This window comes from Mustela nivalis (genome assembly GCF_964662115.1).
Source record: "Mustela nivalis genome assembly, chromosome: 15".
Taxonomy (NCBI): Eukaryota; Metazoa; Chordata; class Mammalia; order Carnivora; family Mustelidae; genus Mustela; species Mustela nivalis.
In genome coordinates this window covers 51,187,819-51,209,007 of record NC_139034.1, presented here as the reverse complement: position 1 = coordinate 51,209,007, position 21,189 = coordinate 51,187,819, and positions in this window count along the sequence as shown.

Genomic DNA, 21,189 nt, shown 5'->3' with positions numbered 1-21,189 from the left:
GAGCTCTTTTAAAAGAAACTTATCATCCACAACAAGATGGTAAGTCTTAAATAGTAGAGAATTTATTTTATTTAAATCATTTTAGAATTACTTAAAAGTGTCATGTGTTTTTTCAATGTTAGTTCATACATGTATATTTTAATTTATGTCTTCAGTTTATATTGGAAGATGAAGAACAACAAACAATGTTATTTGTTTATAAAATATCACATTTCATGCCTCAAATTATAGGGGATATATAAAGATTAAACAAATAGTTTAAAACATTGTGCTGGAGAAAATTAGGTAACTGAGAATTGTTATTTTTATTCATGACATAGTTAATATGGTTACACCAGCTTGTGAAAATTCGTCAGTATTGGCTGAAGAGGTATCTCTTTTCTTGTTCAAATAGACAATGCTAGATATACATAAAAATGACATTATCTTTAAATTAATTAGGGGCATCTGGGTGGCTCAAATGGTTGAGTGTCTGCCTTCGGTTCAGGTCATGATTTCGGATCCTGGGATCAAGCTCCACATCAGGCTCCCAGCTCAGCAGGGAGTCTGCTTCTCCCTCTCCCTCGGTCTCTCCTCCTGCTTATGTGCACTTTCTCTCTCATGAATAAATAAAATATTAAAAAAATAAATTAATTAGAACATCTTCTCACAATTACCAGGGAAATTTTTTATTATATAATTTATCTGTTCATGAAATTTTGCTTCAACTATAAGAGTCACAATATTTAAGTCCACCAAGATAATTCTTTTTTGAGATATAAGGGAAAGATAAGAGTAGAAACTTTTTTTTTTTGAATTTCAAAAAATGGGTAGATTTTGTCTGTTTTCTTTTTTCATTTCATTTTATTTTATTTCTTTTCAGTGTTCCAGAATTGATTGTTTATGCACCACACCCAGTGCTCTATGCATACGTGGCCTCCATAATACCCATGACCAGGCTGACCCAACCCCTTCCCTACTCCCCTCCCCTCCAAAACCCTCAGTTTGTTTCTCAGAGTCCACAGTCTCTCATGGTTTGTCTCCCCCTCCAATTTCCCCCAACTCATTTCTCCTCTCCTCCTCCCAATGTCCTCCATGTTATTCCTTATGCTCCACAAGTAAGTGAAAACATATGATAAGAGTAGAAACTTTTAAAACTTTATTGGATTATTATTATTTATACAGTACTATTACATTATATATTCATTTAATATTTATTAATTAAACTTAAGTGACTGAAAACATTTTATCATAGAATCTTTTTTGTAATCATAGAATCTTAGACTTGGAAGGAGTTTTAGTGATCATGATCCTTTAGATACAAAAAAGTTTATGAATTTGCCTTAATTTATAAAGGTTATAAGCCAAAATACTCCATGTGAAAGTTTGGAACAACAATAATAAAAATGTATCCTCTTTGTAAAGGCTGAGATGTTTAAGTCTCATAGACATCTACAGCTTATGAGGGACGCTAAAGAGGAAATCTCTGAACGACACTTGTTCTAATAATGAATAACTCAGTTTTGCCATGGTGGAGGGATCACAGCTTCATTCTCCAGGATATTTACCTTTCCTGCCAGAGACATGTACACAAATGTACCTTAGAGATTTCTGAAAATCAACATAACACCACCATAGTTCCTTTCTTAACTAAAACAATTAGATTAAATATAAGTTATATATTATAAGATCAAATCAATATAAGTCTTTGATTATGGTGATTGAGGTTGTTCCTCTAGTTTAAGGATCTTATAAGAATTCTACTAGCCACCTTCTATTCAAAAGATTTCAAGTCCTGAACAAGTCCGCAACTAGCTAAGTATCCTTGATTCATTTTGTTAGGATTTTAGTTCATCAGACAATCCTGACCCTTTAGTTCCCATTTTGTTGTGTCAAGTCTTCTTTTTACACTCAAATCAGAAAAGCTCACTATCTCTGCAGCAGTATCCCTCCTTGCTTAATTGCGAGTTGGGAAATTTGCCACTGATGAACACCAGAGATATTGTCAGTTACAAAAATGCATCTGACATGGTTGCTTGAGACCATGGAGTGTTCAAAAACAGCGCTATAAATAATAAAGAAGAGAGATTGGAATAGGGTAAAAGTAGTTCTGCAATAATTGCAATTTGTCATAGACAACAAGAGGACATTAGGAATTAAAGCACATGAGGTGATTGTCAAGCCAGCCCAAAGAAGCACCTCATTAGTCTACAGATATAAGATATCATAGACAGGAAAAATGGGTTTGCCTCTTCAAACCATGTTTAGTGGTTTCTATTAGGATTTATTCTTAAGAAGAGAAATGTCTCTTTGTCCATGCACTGGAATGGCAAAGAACAGTATTCAGAAAAATACTCAAATGACAGGCAAATGATCAGATGAAGAATCTCTTATTCTTGAAGTCTTATACCCCTTTCACAAATATGAGTTAATGCATATGTATACTTTGATTAAACAGTACAATCCACATCATGATTGGTATGTGGAAAACATCTGCGAAGGCAAAGAAGTAGCAATAGCTAAACCTGCATGAAATAGAGTCTTGTAGAGGAGTTTACACTTAATTCTGAAAGGTGTTTTATTTTGGTTTGTATTATTTCTAAACAAGCAGAGATATCTCAGTATTATTCCAGGAAGTAAAAATAATGTGTTCAGGTATTAGGTGGAAAAGCATTGTGTGAACAGAAAACAATGGTAGTGTAGCATAGAGTGTATAGAATTGAATGGTTAAAACTCAGATTTGAAGGACTACATTCTGGTTCATAAAATAATTGCTCAGCTGTACTATGGAGTTTAAATTTTATCTTGTAGGTGGTAGGAGCCAATGAAGGCATTTTAGTAAAAGAAGTAGTATAAAGGTACTAGAAATGGAGAAGATAGAGGCAATAAGGCAAGTTACAATGTTCTCAAAGAAAAATGATAAAAAGTTCATACTAATAGTCAGTTGTAGAGAAGAACTTAATTTTTATCCATGTTTAAAGAACCTACTTCTCCTTAGTTTTGGTTTTCTCATATGCATAATCTGTGTTTTGAACTCAGTGATTCTGAATATTTTTCTAGTTAATCAAATTTACTTTCCCTCTACTCTATTGAACAGACAAAAAGTTGTATTTTGGCTGAGATGATAGAGTGAAAATCCAAAAATCAGTCTCCTTTTCCCAGAGCAGTTCTTGTGGCATCTCTGAGAGAACATAATTCTTATAGATCCAGTTATAAAACTGCTGGATTAGATAATTACTAAAATCCTTCCAGCTCTATTGTGTTATTATTCCCTGAGGATATGATTACTGCAGTGATTGATTTCTGTTTTTACACAAGGTGAATATTCTCAGCAATAATGTCATTCACTAACAGTGAAGTATGGTAACTTACATGAGTGGGTGGAAAAAAACAACATATAGTCATTTCCTTTTAAAGTTCTGATTACACTTCTTTGTAATATGTCAGTGAAAATACTTCTAGTTAAAACTAAAACTGAGTTGTTTTACTGATTATACCATTTAAAATTGTAGAGTAAGCTAGTTTAGTCAAGTAAGGATTAAGTGACCAGTACTTTTTCTGATAGGCAAGAATGTATATGAAAGAGGAAAGAAAACTACTACAGAGCCATTCTTTCAGGTAATTACTATGAATTAAGACCTGTTGTTTATTAAAGTCTCTCCTAGTTTAGGTCAAACAAAGTTATATCATTATCAAAGGCAAGGCTCCCTGTTCTGTTCTCTGAGGAAGATGGCAAATGGTTTCAAGTGATAAGAAAATAATTATAGGGAAACAGCACATAGTTCAATTTCTTCCCACTTGAAATTGCTCAATTTGGTGTTTTGAATCCTGTTAATTTTGGTGTTTCTTGAGGCTTTAAAATACAAGCTTTATATAAGCTTTTATTAAATTATTAAAATATGTTTCAAACATATTTTTAATATACCTTTTTAATTATCAAAGAGATGTTCAGGATACATAAAGAAGAAATGAATCATGATAACTTTATAGGATAAATTTAACTTTAGTTTCTGTTTTGGAAAACAATTTTTTTACATGTACGTTAAGCAAAATGATGTAAGCAGGCATAAAAAAATGTTTAATATGAGTAATCATTTTGTTGAACAAGTATAATCCATAGAAAGTAATCAGAAAACAACCTAATACTTTTATAGCACTCTCCATTTATCTTACTCTTCAAGACTAATTCTTCTCTGTCTTTCTAGAGCAAAACTAGAATTGATCCTTTATTCTTCTGATCATTTTCACATGATAAAAAGAGCTTGGTTTCTTTTTTAGGCACTTATAGTCATAAGGACAACTTTAGTTCAATAATTAATGTGCATCTTTATCCTGGTTTGTTGTTTTCAAATCTTTTGTTGATATCTAGTTATCTGGAGGTGTACACCTCTAGGTTTTTTCTGTTGAAGTCTTCTAATCCCCTTAGTAAGCTGAATCCAGCGAACACATGTAGCAAACCCATGCTAGCTACCTTTTGTTCATCGTTATTATCTGGTTCATGGGGTATATGTTCCAAGCATTCTTTTGCTCTGACAAACTATGGGATATGGGACCAACCCTAACCCAGCCACCTCTCCCCCTTCCATAGCTTTCTCATTTATAAAACATTCATGTTGTTTAGATGTATTAGCTCAGAGGAAGACCCTGACATTCCATATTTTTATAGAGTTCCCAATGGGGTTGACTGGTTTTGCAGTTCCTACATTGCAGAATGACTTCTACCCAATCCTGCTTCATTTCCCTTTCTTTTCTGTAAGAGTTATCATGAATAAATATCCCATACACTAAACTTTATCAGATCAGTAACTGCCAAAAATCCAAACCCGAGACATTTTATGTGATAGAATTGTTCAAGTCAGGGTTGTCCTGCAGTGGCTCAAAATGGCTGCATCTTCACTATTGGTGGGAATGCAAACTGGTGCAGCCATTCTTGAAAATGGTATGGAGGTTTTCAAAAAGTTGAAAATAGAGCTACTGAATGACCCAGCTATTACACTACTGGGTATTTACCCTAAAGATACAAATGTAGTGATCCAAAGGGGCACATGCACCCAAATGTTTGTAGCAACAATGCCCATAATAGCCAAATTAAGGAAAGAGCCTAAATGCCCTTCAACAGATGAATGGATAAAGAAGCTGTGATATATATATGCAATGGAATACTATGTGGCCATCAACAAATGAAATCTTGCCATTTGCAAAGACATGGATGAAACTAGAGGGTATTATGCTAAGCTAAATAAGTTAATCAGAGAAAGACAATTATATGATCTCACTCATATGAGGAATTTGAGAAATTTGAGAAACAAAATAGGGGAAGGGAAGGAAAAATTAAACAAGATGAAACAAAAGAGGGAGACAAACCATAAGAGACATTTACTCTCAGGAAACAAGCTGAGGGTTGTTGGCAGGAGGGACGGGGTGACTGAGTTATGGACCCTGGGTTGGGGGGTGTATGTGCTATGGTGAGTGGCGTGAATTGTGTAAGACTGTTGAAGCACAGACCTGTACTTCTGAAACAAATAATACATTATATGTTAATTAAAAACAAACAAACAAACTGGGATTACATGGGCTTTTTTTTTCAACTTCTTTTTTAATTTTCTATACCACTTTAAAAAGAAAAACCTGGCAATCTTATTATCAAAATCTAAAGGCCTATTTTTTTTTTATAAACATATATTTTTATCCCCAGGGGTACAGGTCTGTGAATCACCAGGTTTACACACTTCACAGCACTCACCAAAGCACATACCCTCCCCAATGTCCATAATCACACCCCCTTCTCCCAAGCCCCCTCCCCCCACCAACCCTCAGTTTGTTTTGTGAGATTAAGAGTCACTTATGGTTTGTCTCCCTCCCAATTCCATCTTGTTTCATTGATTCTTCTTCTACCCACTTAAGCCCCCATGTTGCATCACCACTTCCTCATATCAGGGAGATAGGCCTATTTAAAAATTGATAAAATACATCAATATAGTTCACCACTAAAAAATTGGCTGCATCTTTATACTTAGGACTCCTGCAGGCCATTCAGGGAGGTGCACCCCCTTGGTAAAAGTGGTTCCATGAAGTGGAGACAAACCATGAAATATACATCAGCTGGAAACTGTGTATTGACAGTTGGGGCAAGAAATCTGTCCTTTAACAGTTAGCTGGGACGTACGTAGCCATGTTCCCTGAAACTTGAAAGTAGGTCTTCCTCTGAGCTATTTGACTGCTGAGGTCTTAATAGCTTGAATTTAGCTCTATGTAGTACTAAACCCTTTGTATTATAATTGCCTATTTATTTTTTTTTATTTTTCCTAATAGACTGTGTGATAAGTGATCAGTAATTTGCTTATAGTGTTTGTTCAATAAAATATTTTGAGTAAATGAAAAATATAAAGTAAATGTCATATAAGCTATTATTATGCTTTACTAGTGTCATTTTACCCCTAAAACTCAATAGGTTGTGTGCAATGAACATGAACTTTTTATTATTTTATAAGAAAAACTTAGTTATGCATTCATAATACAATAATTTGATCATGCAGTTTTATTATCCTAACTATTGTGACACTACATCTTTATTAACAAAATGTCTTTTTTTAATATTTAACATTTACCTTGCATTACCTAGTTCTATATCTTGGCAGATATTATGAAATTTGTAAATAATGTAATATGCTATCAGTATGATTATAGATTAATACTTAATATTGTCTCTAAATATATCTAACACTTAACTCAGTTTTGTTTTGAGAGAACCATACACAATAAATTCTCACTAAGTTATTAGGGTAGCCTAAACTGCTATAAAAAAAGTTTCAAAAGTATAGTGGCACAAAAGTAGTTTATTTCTTGTTCACATAACTACTGAACATTTTTTGTTTTTTGAAGACTTGCAGGTGACTCTTTTGCAATTGTTAAAACCCCGCCTTTCTTTTGGAGGCTCCAGCAACCTCTGAGGGTGTTGCTCTGGCCAGTTTTATAAGCTCGGATTGATTCTTGTATTCTTACAAAGACACATTTGCAGTGTTCAGTAAACTGATGTTAAGAATCCCACAGTGGGGTGCCTGGGTGGGTCAGTGGTTAAGCGTCTGCCTTCGGCTAAGGTCATAATGCCAGAGTACTGGGATCAAGTCCAACATCGGGCTCCCTGCTCAGCAGAGAGGCTGCTAGCTCTCCCTCTCCCACTCTCCCTGCTTGTGTCCCCTCTCTCACTGTGTCTTTCTCTGTCTGTCAAATAAATAAATAAAATCTTAAAAAAAAAAAAAAAGAATTTCACAGGGAAGCTGTAAGAAAACAGGTTCCCAGGTTCTAATTCTGGACATTTGTTTCTATGTCTGAGTTATGGTCTGGGAATCATTAGTTATAAAAAGTATGTAGTTGATTCTTACATTAATTTAGGAAACAACATATAGATAATAAGAAAAGAGTGGTAAGCAAAATTCTAAGCCTAGGGATGGGTATTAAGGAGGGCATGTATTGCATGGAGCACTGAGTGTTCTCTGCAAGCAACGAATCATGGAACACTACCTCAGAAACTAATGACATACAGTATGGTGACTAACATAACATAATAAAAAAATTCCACAGTCAAGTAAATTTGCAATGTTGTATGAAAAAAAATAAATAAAAATATGGAATTCTACAATCTTAGGCAACCTGAGTTGTGTACACACAACTTATTTCTTATTCAGCCAAACACTAGAAACCCTTGTGAAGAGATTTTGCAGAATAATTAAAGTTGCAAACCAGTTGACCATAAGATAAGTGGTGGGCCTGACCTAATTGCTTGAGTCCTTAAATTCAGAAAGTTTTCTCCAACTGGTTGTAGAATAGAAAGTCAAAAAGGCATTCTGTATAGTCTGAAAGAAAATAAACTTCCATGTTGTAAACTTCTATGGAGACCACATGGAAAGGAAATGTGACTAACGTCTAAAAGCTGAGTGGTCCACACTAAGAATAATCAGGAAAACGGTGACCTCAGTCCCCACAACTAAAATGATATGAAAACTGCTAAACAAGTAATTACAAACTAGGTGGCTTAAAACAACATAATTTATCTCAGAGTTCTAGAAGCCAGTAGTTTAAAATCAGTATCACTAGGCCAAAAATCAAGTTTATATCAAAACCTAACTTTCACCAGCATAGAGGGGACAATTTGCTCTTTACCTCTTCCAGCTTCTTGTGGCAGCCAGCATTCTTTGGCTTGTGGCCAAATCCCCAGTTCTCAAAGCCAGCATCTTAAATTCTCTTTCTACTCTATCTTTACCTGTCCTTCTCCTCTCTGTGTGTGGCTCTTATGTCTCTATGTCTCTCTTGATTGAAATAGGGACCACCTGAATAACCTGAAGATCTTTAACTTAATCTCATCTACAAAGACTGCCAGATAAGGTAACATCGCCAGATTTCAGTGATTAGGATGTGGCTAACTGAGGGAGCCATTTTTTAACTTAACCACACCTAGTGAGTTTAGAAGAGCCCAAGGTCCAGGGAGAAGCTGCAGCCCAGTCAACACTTTGGTTTCAGCCTCTTGAGACTTAAGCAGAGAATCTAGTCATACCACGTCTGGACTTCTCATCTCTGACTTTATGTTGTTTTAAGTTGCTAAATTTGTGGGGTTTTGTCATACGGTAATAAAAAACGTTAGAGATGATGGGGCTTTATTGAAGTATTTAGGCTGTGATATTTCTTTCCCCCTTCTCCAAAACTACTTCTTCTTCTTTTTTTTTTTTTTAAGATTTTATTTATTTATTTGAGAGGGGGAGCAAGCAAGAGTAAGAATAAGCAGGGTGAAAGGCAATGAGAGAAGCAGGCTCCCTGTCGAGCAGGGAGCCCAACATGGGACTTAATCCTGGGACCCTGAGAGCCCAACATGGGACTTAATCCTGGGACCCTGGGATCATGACATGAGCCGAAGGCAGATGCTTAACCAACTGAACCACCCAGGGGCCCTCCAAAACTTCTTTTACGTTACTTAGTTCAATAAAGAGTAACTTCTTTCACTCAGAAGTGCAATTCAGAAACCTGCAAGTTTTCAGGGATGCCTTCTTCTGTTAATCTTTGCCCAAATAGTCCTCAAACACATTGCATCATATTTCCCTAATCATCAAATCTCTACTCTTCTCTTCATTACTATCACCACAACCTTCATTCACATTCTTACCGTTTTTACCTCTGTTGTTTAAATAGCTTCTTAACATCAACGTGTATCCCATCTGACTTACTTGTTCTTAGCAAGGCTGACAAAATGATGCATCTGAATATCAACTATAATCATGTCACTTTCAATCCAAATGCTCTCTGCTACCTCCCTATCAAATTTTAAAACAAAACAAACACAAAACAAAAAAACCGAAGTGTTTTTTCATGAATATAGACAATTTGCATGTATATTTAAAGAGCAATGGAGAAATTTAGTTTACTAGTACAAAACCACTTTGAGCTCCTGAGAATATGAGCCATTATTCTTTGTAGTTAAAAGTACTTCCACACAATGGAATACTATGCAGCCATCAAAAGAAATGAAATCTTGCCATTTGCAACAACATGGATGGAACTAGAGCATATCATTCTTAGCAAAATAAGTCAAGCAGAGAAAGACAACTATCATATGATCTCCCTGATATGAGGAACTGGTGATGCAACATGGGGGCTTAAGTGGGTAGAAGAAGAATCAATGAAACAAGATGGAATTGGGAGGGAGACAAATCATAAGTGACTCTTAATCTCACAAAACAAACTGAGGGTTGCTGGGGGGAGGGGGGCTGGGAGAAGGGGGTGGGATTATGGACATTGGGGAGGGTGTGTGCTTTGGTGAGTGCTGTGAAGTGTGTAAACCTATAACCCTGGGGATAAAAATATATGTTTATAAAAAATAAAAAATTTAAAAAAAAAGCACTTCCATGAAAAAAGGTGAGAAACATGTGCACAAGGCCCCCTCTTGCTATCACACTTTCCTCCACCACTCTGTAGACTCACCTGGTTAACTGTCAGGATTTGCATGCTCATGCCACAAATAACCTTTTCCCTTGAGTCTTCCTGTGCTACATCCAGGCTGGAATAGTCACCTCCCCTTTGCCTCCATAGTTACTACATCTCTTTCACTAAATACTTACCTCCCAAGGGTTACATCGTCATTTCATTCTACTACCTATGCTCACGGCTTAATCCCATGGTCAGCATATAGTTAGTTGTTCTCAGTGTTTATTAAGTGGAAGAAATAAAATATATGGTGGGTGTTTGGTTTTTTTCTAGTTGATTTTTAAAGAATGTTTAACTTATGAACTATCGGTCCTTTTATTTTCATTTATTTCTCAATTTTTTTCATTGGAAAAAAATTTATTAGCACAGTATATTGTAATAGTTATTGTTATATTGTTGTAATAGTTATTATTGGCCAGATTTCCTTAACTCTGATGTATAGGACGGTCTTTCCTTTGGCTAAATGTTGTCCGTATCTAACAGAAGTTCTGTGCATAATATTTATTATATATGTCTTATTTAATAAATAATAATGAAAGGGAGGAATTTAGGAAGGAACCAAGGGAAGAATAAAAGAGAGAGAGAAAGAGCTAATGAGGGATTTGGGGAGAGCTTGATGTTTAAAGGAAAATAACATGTGATGTGATTTGAAGGTGGGGATGTGAGCACTTTTGTTGTTTTTTGTTTGTTTCTTTTCTTTTTTTTTTTTTTAATGTATGCTTATGGGAGGAAACAGGACTCACTGGATGGGAGGAGGTTGGAAATAAAATAAAGAAACTTTTAACTAAATGATCAGGTCTTTCTGATAAAAAAATGATCTTGCAAAAAGATGCAAGAAGGTATAATTAAGTGCGTAGGTGATTCTTTCCTCTCAAGGAGAGTTTAAAGGTGGAAAAGAAAAAAAAAAAGTTGAGAGAAGTTTCAAAAGATGGTCTCATTTTCTCTGCAATAAGAAGCAAGGTTGTCTGCTGAGAGTAGAAAATGTTGTGGGATTCCTTGCTTAAGGAAGGGTGTTTGGGAAAGATACAAAATGGTTTCTTTGGACTGAATGAAAGCAAAATCTGGTGATTGAGGACAAAAGAATAGAGCCATTTTTGCTCTAAATCTCTGCATTTAGTCTTTCTTCTGACAAATCCTTTCTGTTCATGTATGCCAGATGAAGCATAATAAAATACAGTTTTCCTCATGTCATTTCTTAAGATAAGGCCTGTGCATTTCTAATATTACTATAAAAATATATAAGGTGTTTACTTAATAAATATTCTAAAATAGATAATAAGCAAAATAAAATATATTTAGATATCTTAATAGTTGGATTTACATAAAACCAAAAAGACTGTTCATAATGCACACAGCCATACTTTCATTACCATGTGTTACAAAGTAATAATAAATTATATGCTAATTAAGAGATGATATTTAATATAAAGATAAACATAGTAGGGCAAATTAGAAAAATAAACATGAAGATTATGGTAATCAGCCAAAACCACATGGGAAATACATTTATCAGTGTATTTTTCTCATAACTGGTATCCAGATGTATCATTATATAGGTTCCATTGGGTTCTCCACAATCAAATTTGGCAAAAAGTTTTATGAAAGAATAGGACTGAAGGAAGATAGGAAAGTATTGGAGCGTGAAACTGGACAAATTCAAGGTATGGTCTTTGAATTAATGAAGTTATCTTTACCAATGGGCATCAATGCTATGTCTCACTGCACAGACTTGAGATAATAAAAAATGTATGAGGGACACCTGGGTGGCTCAGTCAGTTAAACATCTGCCTTCAGTTAAGCATCTGCTTTCAGTTCAGGTTCTGATCCTGAGTTAAAGTCCTGTGTTGGCCTCCTAGTTCAGCGGAAACCCTGCCTCTGCCTGCTGCTCCCTCTGTTTGTTCTCTCTTTGCCAAATGAATAAATAAAATCCTTAAAAAAATAAAATAAAAAGCATTTGAGCCCAATATGTTGATTAGATTATAAGTGATATTAGAACATAAGAATCATTGGGAGTACATTAAATTAATGTATGTACATTCAATCATATTTCAATAAATTTTTGTCATTTGCATTTTATTTTTTGGTATTTGACTATTGTAGGGTATATATTTTATGCCTACTCTACAGTGATAGTTATTACCATCACAAAAAGCAAACTTTTATCAAGAACATTGTTAACAGGGGCATTTAGCCCATTCACATTCAGGGTAACTATTGAGAGATATGAATTTAGTGCCATTGTATTGCCTGTAAGGTGACTGTTATTGTATATGGTCTCTGTTCCTTTCTGATCTACCACTTGTAGGCTCTCTCTTTGCTTAGAGGACCCCTTTCAATATTTCCTGTAGAGCTGGTTTGGTATTTGCAAATTCTTTCAGTTGTTGTTTGTCCTGGAAGCTTTTAATCTCTCCTTCTATTTTCAATGATAGCCTAGCTGGATATAGTATTCTGGGCTGCATGTGTTTTCTCGTTTAGTGCTCTAAAAATATCATGCCAGCTCTTTCTGGCCTGCCAGGTCTCTGTGGATAAGTCAGCTGCCAATCTAATATTTTTACCATTGTATGTTACAGACTTCTTTTCCCGGGCTGCTTTCAGGATTTTCTCTTTGTCACTGAGACTTGTAAATTTTACTATTAGGTGACGGGGTGTGGGCCTATTCTTACTGATTTTGAGGGGCGTTCTCTGAACCTCCTGAATTTTGATGCTCGTTCCCTTTGCCATATTGGGGAAATTCTCCCCAATAATTCTCTCCAGTATACCTTCTGCTCCCCTCTCTCTTTCTTCTTCTTCTGGAATCCCAATTATTCTAATGTTGTTTCATCTTATGGTGTCACTTAATTCTCGAATTCTCCCCTCGTGGTCCAGTAGCTGTTTTTCCCTCTTTTGCTCAGCTTCTTTATTCTCTGTCATTTGGTCTTCTATATCACTAATTCTTTCTTCTGCCTCATTTATCCTAGCAGTTAGAGCCTCCATTTTTGATTGCACCTCATTAATAGCTTTTTTGATTTCAACTTGGTTAGATTTTAGTTCTTTTATTTCTCCAGAAACGGCTTTTATATCTCTCGAGAGGGTTTCTCTAATATCTTCCATGCCTTTTTCGAGCCCGGCTAGAACCTTGAGAATTGTCATTCTGAACTCTAGATCTGACATATTACCGATGTCTGTATTGATTAGGTCCCTAGCCTTCGGTATCAGAATGGATAAAAAAACAAAACCCATCTATATGTTGCCTCCAAGAAACTCATTTTAAGCCCGAAGACACCTCCAGATTTAAAGTGAGGGGGTGGAAAAGAATTTACCATGCTAATGGACATCAGAAGAAAGCAGGAGTGGCAATCCTTATATCAGATCAATTAGATTTTAAGCCAAAGACTATAATAAGAGATGAGGAAGGACACTATATCATACTCAAAGGGTCTGTCCAACAAGAAGATTTAACAATTTTAAATATCTATGCCCCCAACGTGGGAGCAGCCAACTATATAAACCAATCAATAACAAAATCAAAGAAACACATCAACAACAATACAATAATAGTAGGGGACTTTAACACTCCCCTCACTGAAATGGACAGGTCATCCAAGCAAAAGATCAGCAAGGAAATAAGGGCCTTAAACGACACACTGGACCAGATGGACATCACAGATATATTCAGAACATTTCATCCCAAAGCAACAGAATACACATTCTTCTCTAGTGCACATGGAACATTCTCCAGAATAGATCACATCCTCGGTCCTAAATCAGGACTCAACCGGTATCAAAAGATTGGGATCATTCCCTGCATATTTTCAGACCACAATGCTCTAAAGCTAGAACTCAACCACAAAGGGAAGTTTGGAAAGAACCCAAATACATGGAGACTAAACAGTATCCTTCTAAAGAATGAATGGGTCAACCGGGAAATTAAAGAAGAATTGAAAAAAATCATGGAAATAAATGATAATGAAAATACAACGGTTCAAAATCTGTGGGACACAATAAAGGCAGTCCTGAGAGGAAAATATATCGCGGTACAAGCCTTTCTCAAGAAACAAGAAAGGTCTCAGGTACACAACCTAACCCTACACCTAAAGGAGCTGGAGAAAGAACAAGAAAGAAACCCTAAGCCCAGCAGGAGAAGAGAAATCATAAAGATCAGAGCAGAAATCAATGAAATAGAAACCAAAAAAAACAATAGAAAAAATCCACGAAAGTAGGAGCTGGTTCTTTGAAAGAATTAATAAAATTGATAAACCCCTGGCCCGACTTATCAAAAAGAAAAGAGAAAGGACCCAAATAAATAAAATCATGAATGAAAGAGGAGAGATCACAACTAACACCAAAGAAATACAAACTATTATAAGAACATACTATGAGCAACTCTACGGCAATAAATTTGACAATCTGGAAGAAATGGATGCATTCCTAGAAACATATAAACTACCACAACTGAACCAGGAAGAAATAGAAAGCCTGAACAGACACATAACCAGTAAGGAGATTGAAACAGTCATTAAAAATCTCCAAACAAACAAAAGCCCAGGGCCAGACGGCTTCCCGGGGGAATTCTACCAAACATTTAAAGAAGAACTAATTCCTATTCTCCTGAAACTGTTCCAAAAAATAGAAATGGAAGGAAAACTTCCAAACTCATTTTATGAGGCCAGCATCACCTTGATCCCAAAACCAGACAAGGATCCCACCAAAAAAGAGAGCTATAGACCGATATCCTTGATGAACACAGATGCGAAAATACTCAACAAAATACTAGCCAATAGGATTCAACAGTACATTAAAAAGATTATTCACCACGACCAAGTGGAATTTATTCCAGGGCTGCAAGGTTGGTTCAACATCCGCAAATCAGTCAATGTGATACAACACATCAATAAAAGAAAGAACAAGAACCATATGATACTTTCAATAGATGCTGAAAAAGCATTTGACAAAGTACAGCATCCCTTCCTGATCAAAACTCTTCAAAGTGTAGGGATAGAGGGCACATATCTCAATATCATCAAAGCCATCTATGAAAAACCCACCGCAAATATCATTCTCAATGGAGAAAAACTGAAAGCTTTTCCACTAAGGTCAGGAACACGGCAGGGATGTCCATTATCACCACTGCTATTCAACATAGTACTAGAGGTCCTAGCCTCAGCAATCAGACAACAAAAGGAAATTAAAGGCATCCAAATCGGCAAAGAAGAAGTCAAATTATCACTCTTCGCAGATGATATGATACTATATGTGGAAAACCCAAAAGACTCCACTCCAAAACTGCTAGAACTTATACAGGAATTCAGTAAAGTGTCAGGATATAAAATCAATGCACAGAAATCAGTTGCATTTCTTTACACCAACAGCAAGACAGAAGAAAGAGATATTAAGGAGTCAATCCCATTTACAATTGCATCCAAAACCATAAGATACCTAGGAATAAACCTAACCAAAGAGACACAGAATCTATACTCAGAAAACTATAAAGTACTCATGAAAGAAATTGAGGAAGACACAAAGAAATGGAAAAATGTTCCATGCTCCTGGATTGGAAGAATAAATATTGTGAAAATGTCTATGCTACCTAAAGCAATCTACACATTTAATGCAATTCCTATCAAAGTACCATCCATCTTTTTCAAAGAAATGGAACAAATAATGCTAAAATTTATATGGAACCAGAAAAGACCTCGAATAGCCAAAGGGATATTGAAAAAGAAAGCCAACGTTGGTGGCATCACAATTCCGGACTTCAAGCTCTATTACAAAGCTGTCATCATCAAGACAGCATGGTACTGGCACAATAACAGACACATAGATCAATGGAACAGAATAGAGAGCCCAGAAATAGACCCTCAAATCTATGGTCAACTCATCTTCGACAAAGCAGGAAAGAATGTCCAATGGAAAAAAGACAGCCTCTTCAATAATGGTGCTGGGAAAATTGGACAGCCACATGTAGAAAAATGAAATTGGACCATTTCCTTACACCACACACAAAAATAGACTCAAAATGGATGAAGGACCTCAATGTGCGAAAGGAATCCATCAAAATCCTTGAGGAGAACACAGGCAGCAACCTCTTCGACCTCTGCCGCAGCAACATCTTCCTAGGAACAACGCAAAAGGCAAGGGAAGCAAGGGAAAAAATGAACTATTGGGATTTCATCAAGATCAAAAGCTTTTGCACAGCAAAGGAAACAGTTAACAAAATCAAAAGACAACTGACAGAATGGGAGAAGATATTTGCAAACGACATATCAGATAAAGGACTAGTGTCCAGAATCTATAAGGAACTTAGCAAACTCAACACCCAAAGAACAAATAATCCAATCAAGAAATGGGCAGAGGACATGAACAGACATTTCTGCAAAGAAGACATCCAGATGGCCAACAGACACATGAAAAAGTGCTCCATATCACTCGGCATCAGGGAAATACAAATCAAAACCACAATGAGATATCACCTCACACCAGTCAGAATGGCTAAAATCAACAAGTCAGGAAATGACAGATGCTGGCGAGGATGTGGAGAAAGGGGAACCCTCCTACACTGTTGGTGGGAATGCAAGCTGGTGCAGCCACTCTGGAAAACAGCATGGAGGTTCCTCAGAATGTTGAAAATAGAACTGCCCTATGACCCAGCAATTGCACTATTGGGTATTTACCCTAAAGATACAAATGTAGTGATCCAAAGGGGCACATGCACCCAAATGTTTATAGCAGCAATGTCCACAATAGCCAAACTATGGAAAGAACCCAGATGTCCATCCACAGATGAATGGATCAAGAAGATGTGGTATATATACACAATGGAATACTATGCAGCCATCAAAAGAAATGAAATCTTGCCATTTGCGACAACATGGATGGAACTAGAGCGTATCATGCTTAGCGAAATAAGTCAAGCAGAGAAAGACATCTCCCTGATATGAGGAAGTGGTGATGCAACATGGGGGCTTAAGTGGGTAGGAGAAGAATAAATGAAACAAGATGGGATTGGGAGGGAGACAAACCATAAGTGACTCTTAATCTCACAAAACAAACTGAGGGTTGCTGGGGGGAGGGGGTTTGGGAGAAGGGGGTGGGATTATGGACATTGGGGAGGGTATGTGCTTTGGTGAGTGCTGTGAAGTGTGTAAACCTGGTGATTCACAGACCTGTACCCCTGGGGATAAAAATATATGTTTATAAAAAATAAAAAGTTAAAAAAAAAAATCAAAAAAAAAAAAAAAGAACATTGTTAACAGACTAACAAACTTAAGGAAAGTTTCTCATTAAAAAAAATCAACATTTTCTCAGAATTTTAAAATCAACTGATTATTAAGTGTACCAAATTATTGAAGAAATGTTATTACAGTTAATATTCAAAAATATTGTCCTAGGACCCCTAGAAATTTTAAAAGGATAGGATTTAGCAAACCTGTCTCATAAGCCTGACTTTGTCAATCACACAATTCAAAACATCATGCTGAACTGAATGCTCCAATACTGTAGAATTTAAATCAGTAAGTAAATAGGTGATAGTTAGGGAAAAGCATGCAGAAAATAAAGATTGGATGAAAACATTTTAGGCCCAAAAAACCCAAAAACCTTTAAATTTGTTTAAAAGATAAGCCAGTTATTAATTTTTCAAAAAATATTTATGTAGTAAAAACTATGAATGACAACCTGTTTTTTAATTTCTTCAACAAATATTTATGCCCCCATTCTACTCATTGTTGGGGAAACAACAATGGAGAAAACACAGTCCTTGCCTTTGCTGTCAATAATTGTGGTGTAGTTATAATATTTCAGAAATTACAAATATTTCATTGTTTCTAAATCATAAATAGTAAAGGGTTGTGGTGGAGCTGGGACCGGATAGATGAACAAGACTTTCTAATAAAAGGTCTTACAAAAAATGAAAAGATCTTGATGTGCTGATTATTTCTATGGATAATGTACACTTGATCATAAGAAAAACATATGTCAGAATTAAGATATTTACTCTAAGAGCCAAAAAGAGATATGCACTTTGAATGTATCCTAGTATAGTAGGACTTAAGGCAGTTATTTAAAGAAAACAAGTTAATATATGTGTAATATGTAATATAAATAGAATTAATAACATTAATATAAATAGTATAACTTTATGTATACACATATGTAGTATATAATATATATGACCAGCAGAATTGGGAAGATTAATCAAACATTCACATGGAAATGATAAGCTTGGGCGCCTGGGTGGCTCAGTGGGTTAAGCCGCTGCCTTTGGCTCAGGTCATGATCTAAGGGTCCTGGGATCGAGTCCCGTATCGGGCTCTCTGCTCAGGAGGGAGCCTGCTTCCCTCTCTCTCTCTGCCTGTCTCTCCATCTGCTTGTGATATCTCTCTGTCAAATAAATAAATAAAATCTTAAAAAAAAAAAAAAAGAAATGATAAGCTTTATTTAAATAGTGCCAGAGACTTAGCAAATGCCAACAGCTTTTATCATAGAACTAGAAAAAAAAGCCTAAAATTTGTATAGAACTACAAAAGACACCAAAGCCAATTTTGAAAAAGAAAAAACTAGAGATATCACAATCCCAGATTTTGAGATCTATTACAAAGCTATAGTATTAAAACACTATGACACTGGCACAAAAATAGACACATAGAACAGACTAGAGAGCCCAGAAATAAACTCATGTTTATATGGTCAGTTATTCTTCAACAGAGGAGGCAAGAATATGCAGTGGGAATAAGTCTTTTCAACAAGTGGTGTTGGGAAAACTGGAGAGCTCTATACAAAAGAGTGAAAAGCGGCGGACCACTTCCTTATACCATACACAAAAATAAACTCAAAATGGATTAAAGACCTAAATATGAGCCCTGAAACCATAAAAATCCTAGAGGAGAACACAGGCAGTAATTTCTTTGACATTGACAGTAGCAATATTTTTCTAGAGAGAAACAAAAGCAAAAATAAACTCTTGGAACTGTGCCAGAATAAGAGGCTGCTGCACAGTGAGGAAATAGTCAACAAAACTAAAAGACAATATACTGAATAGGAAGAGGTATTTGTAAGTGATGTATCTGATAAAGGGCTAGTGTCCAAAATATATAAAGAACTTCTACAACTCAACACCATAAAAACAAATAATCCAATGATAAAAATGGGTAGAAGATACAAACATTTCTCCAAAGAAACATACAGATGGCCAACAGATGCATGAAAAGATGATCATCATCACTAATCACCAGGGAAATGCAAACAAAACCACACACACAAACACACACACACACACACACACACAAACAGGAAGAAGAAGAAGAAAGAAGAAGAAGAAGAAGAAGAAGAAGAAGAAGAAGAAGAAGAAGAAGAAGAAGAAGAAGGAAGAAGAAGAAGAAGAAGAAGAAGAAGAAGAAGAAGAAGAAGAAGAAGAAGAAGAAGGAGAAGAAGGAGGAGGAGGAGGAGGAGAAGAATGAAAGAAAAGAAGAGGAGGAAGAGGAGTTCCTATATCTATATAGGTAACCATCTATATGGTTACCAAAGCGGAGGTGGGTGGGGGAAGGGTAAATTAGGTGAATAAGTTTAAAAGTACACTAATGTAATGTATGGAATTATTGAGTCACTATGAGAAAACAGACTCCTTACTATAGAGAAGAAACTGAGGGCTTCTGGAGGGGTTGTGGGTGGGAGGTTGAGTTAAATGGGTGATGGGTATTAAGGAGAGCACTTGTTAAGATGAGTACTAGGTGTTATATGTAAGTGGTGAGTCACTAAATTCTATACCTGAAAACTAATATTACACTGTATATTAACTAACTGGAATTTAAATTAAAACTTGAAAAAAAATCCAAAATAATTTTTTCATTTAAAAAAGTTGAAAAAAAAAAATGGACAGTCGTGAAGAGACATTTCTCCAAAGAAGGCATACAGATGGCCAAACATACACATGAAAGTATGCTCAGCATCACTATTTTCAGGGAAATGCAAATCAAAATCACAATGAAATATCACCTTATACCTGTCAGAATGGCTAAATTCGGCTCAGGTCATGATCCCAGCATCCTGGGATCGAGTCCCACATCAGGCTCCTTGCTCAGCAGGGAGCCTGCTTCTCCCTCTGTCTCTGCCTGCCATTCTGTCTGCCTGTGCTCACTCTCTTCCCCCCTCTCTCTCTGATAAATAAATAAAATTAAAAAAAAAAACACAAGAAACATATTGGTGAGGATGTAGAGAAGAAGGAACCCTCATGCACTATTGGTGGGAATGCAACTGGTACAGCCACTGTGGAAAATTGTTTGGAGACTATCAAAAAATTAAAAAATAGAGCTTCTATATGATGCAGTAATTCCATTATTGGGTATTTACCCAGAGAATGTAAAAACACTAATTCAAAAAGATCTGTACATCCCTATGTCTATTGCAGCATTATTTACAATGGTCAAATTATAGAAGCAGCCCAAGTGTCCATAAATAGATGAATGGACAAAGAAGAGGTGGGGTGTGTGTGTGTAATATGTATATATAGTATATCTATATAGGTATACATAGTGTGTATATATATATATATATATATATACACAAACACACGCAGTGTATATACTATGCATATACTATGTGTATAGTATATATATAATATATAAACACATAAATTATATAGTATACATCCACTGTGTGTGTATGTATATATGTTTGTGTATATATATGTATATGTATATGTATATGTATATATATATATATATATATATATATAACACACATTTCTCCAAAGTAAAAACTTCAAAATTTAACTGTAGAAAGAAAGTATTGATTACATTGAAGACTGTATCACAAATGTATATACAAATGTAAATACATACATACATATATATACACAAGCATACAAACATAGACACACAGTGGAATATTACTCAGCCATAAAAAAGAATGAACTCTTCCCATTTGCAACAATATGAATGCATTTAGAAAGTATGATCCTAAGTGAGATGAGTTAGTCAGAGAAGGACAAACACCACACATTTTATTAATGTGGAATTTAAGAAACAAAATGAATAAACAAAGAAAAATAGAGATAAACCAAAAACCTGACTCTTAACTATAGAAAACAAAATGATGGTTACCAAAGCGGAGGTGGGTGGGGGAAGGGTAAATTAGGTGAATAAGTTTAAAAGTACACTAATGTAATGTATGGAATTATTGAGTCACTATATTGTATACCTGAAACTAACATAACACTATATGATAGCTATACTGGAATTAAAAAACAATGGTGTGGAGCACCTG